We start from the raw sequence: 3,021 nt of genomic DNA, 5'->3' as shown, positions 1-3,021 counted from the left end.
CCATCAGTCTGTTGTTTTCTCCTCCAGATTGTTTATCCTGCCTATCTTATCTAAACAGACCTGCAGAGAGAATAATATGCACAAAAACAAGACAGAGCAAAAGAAAGCAACAAAAGAAAACAAAACAACCAGCTAATGACCAAAGAAAGAAAAGCCTGTAAATAGCTCAAGGTTTGTTGACCTTTAGGAATGTTTTCGGTCGAGTCTGATGGGGTGCCACGCCCTGACCCCAAAGTCTAATTTTGGTATTCCCTTGGGACTTCCTTGCTCTGCTCCCCTTGCTGTTCTGTTGCACACCCTATAGTGTTTTGCCTCGATGTGGTGGGGTCAGATCCGGGCACAATTCCCACACTGTCGCCAGTGTTGTCCCCTGTAGGGCTATGGATCAGTGAGGGATGTCGTGCCTTCTGGTGGGGCCGGCCATACGGTCCTCTCTGTGCACTGGCCGCTCTGAGCAGGGATTTCATCCTCAGGGATTGGTGGGCAGGATGTGCTCCACTCTCTCTCCCTCCCCTTCAATTGCTCCTGTGTGCTCTGCTCAGACATGTCCCGCTCCCGGAGCTGTAGTTCAGTGCTGTTCTCTGAAATAAATTCTTCTGTGGGGAAGGGCAGCTGTCCACATAGTTAGGATTGGGGCTAGCCCCTCAGTGTGGTCATCCTTTTGTTAATCTCCAGCTTTATAGCGTGGTGATCTGAGAAAGATGTCTGAATAATCTCTAAGCTGATTGGCTGGGCTGAGTCCCCTGCCCACGCTGGGAGCCAATAATGGACTGAGAGTGGGAAGGTGGGCGGGTCCCAAATTGAAGCTGGAGGGTGGTGGTCGAGGAGATGATAGGAGGCCAACATCAGCAAGGGCAACCGGTCGTCACGATTCCCATCCCTCTGGTGGTCCTGTGCCACAGGAGGAAGCCCTGTGCCCGTGACACAGATGCCAGAATCGAAGGGCATGTGCATGTTGCATCTGGCATAACCCATTCCCCTTGAGTGGATTTTGACTCAGATCAGGGTTTCCAAGACTGTGAACCTTTCGGTGAGCAGACGGATCCCACTTTCTCCTGCAGAACGGCTGATGATGGGTTTGAACCACCCACCACGTGGCGAGCAGCCCAACCCCTAAGCCACTGTGCCACTGGGGATTCTTGTGCTGAGTGTGGTGCCCATTACACCCATGCGATGACGAAGGTGATATCGCTGCGTAGATTACAGATGAGCCAATGGAGGGGAGGAAAGATTTAATAACTTGTCTAGATTACGCAGGGGCCTGGGGGTTGGGGGGAGTGGCTAAGGGCTCAGCTGAGAATGTAAAGGTCTGTGCTTCACACCCACCAGCTGCCCAGCCCACAAGAACAAGGTGAGGGAGTCTGCCCCAGGAAGAGGGCAGCCCCAGAAACCCGAAGGGGCAGTGCTACTCTGTCCTCCGGGGTTTGCTAAGTCGAACCCTGCTCAGTGGGATTTGAACTCCGCAGGTATGGCTTCAGCTCCTTGCTGGAGGCCTTGCCTCTCCCCCGTGAGACCAGTTCGTCAACCAAGCTTCCAGAACCTCAGCCTTCTCTTCAGGCCGGTAGTCATTCCATGGTCAACCTCCCAGGCTTGTTGTAAGAACGGACCCTGGCACTGATGCTAAATCGAACAAGGCTCATGTGGCCAGTTAGTGGATCGGTCCTGGGGAGGTGGGCACGAGCCAATGTTATTCCTGGAGTGTGTGGAACAAAAATCAACCAACCTCAATGTTCTGGAGTGGACCCTAAGCTCACGGCGCCCCCATGTGTGTCGGAGGACTGCAGGGTCGCAGTGGCTGCTTTTCAGAAGCAGAGGGCGAGCCCCTTCCTGAGAGGTGCTGCGGACTGATGTACCCGCCAGCGTTTCAGTTCATCGGAGGTGTGTAATGTCTGTACCGCGCAAAGACGGCTCTATTTTGCAACAATGTGATACCCACATTTGAGGGATGATTTTTGTCTTGAGAGGCATTTGGTTGGTTCCTGCCTCAGTATTCCGTGCTTCTGGGAACAGAAATACCGTAAGGAGGTGGGTTTTACAAACACAAAGTTATTCTCTTACTGTAAGTTCACATTCATAGTGTCAGAGTGTGAGTTTAAGGGAAACTCGCTCGCTCGCTCTGGGCTCTGGAGGAAGCTCGTCTCCTTTCAACATCAGTGGCCTGGTTTTCCAGACAGATGTCCATGTGTACCGACATCAATCTTCCCCGGCGTCTAGCAGTTCCCAGCACGGGGGCCTGTGGCCAGAGGACACACACTGCTCCTAGCTTCTTTCTTGGTGTTACTCATACGTGGCCTCCTCTGCCTCTGCTAGATTCCCTCCCTCTTATCTCTCGTAGATAAGGCGTTACAGGCCACACCCCAGGAGAAACTCCCACACCAGTGTTACAGTTCACCCAAATCTTAGAAAGGATGGCCAGCTCCTGTCACATCACCTCAAGAAGGGGCAGGGACCACACTGTGACATGACTGCCCAACCAGAGAGCAGGGCCCAGCCAAGGTGCCTGTGGGGGACACCATCCAATCCAGGTCAGTTATCTGGATGTGAGTCTGCAAGGGTTAATCAAGCAAGCACGGAGAATGTTGTCAGAGTGATTTGCAGACCCCGAGCAGTGACTTTTTCTTCACTGCTCAGAAGGGACAAAGGCTGCGCTTTTCCTGGACCTTATCAGGCTCCTCATCCTAAACTTTATAGGGCGCTATTAGTCACAGCCATGGGGGCTGTCAGCTCCTTTCTTGCCTTCACTTGTACCAGCTGGACGAGCCCCTGGACAGGCCAGCAGGCCGGCCAACTGTCGTCTGACCCATGCTCTAAGATGTGGCCATAGAAGCATTGGGAAAGACAGGCCAGCCTCAGGACAGGACAGGGCTGTGCAGGGGTTCATCTCAGAAACCAGACCCTTCTAGGGAAGGCTTCAGAGGGACAGAGTTGGTTTCAGAAGGGAGAGTCAGGTGAACTTCAGAGGTGTGGAGGGAGGAGATGGCTCCCTCCCACATGTGCTCCAGACTGTGCACCTGAGCTACA

The sequence above is a fragment of the Echinops telfairi genome, unplaced genomic scaffold, assembly GCF_000313985.2.
Source record: "Echinops telfairi isolate 266 unplaced genomic scaffold, ASM31398v2 ScPeMD7_7412;HRSCAF=8450, whole genome shotgun sequence".
In the NCBI taxonomy this organism is placed as follows: domain Eukaryota; kingdom Metazoa; phylum Chordata; class Mammalia; order Afrosoricida; family Tenrecidae; genus Echinops; species Echinops telfairi.
Note: the sequence above shows the minus strand (reverse complement) of the source record.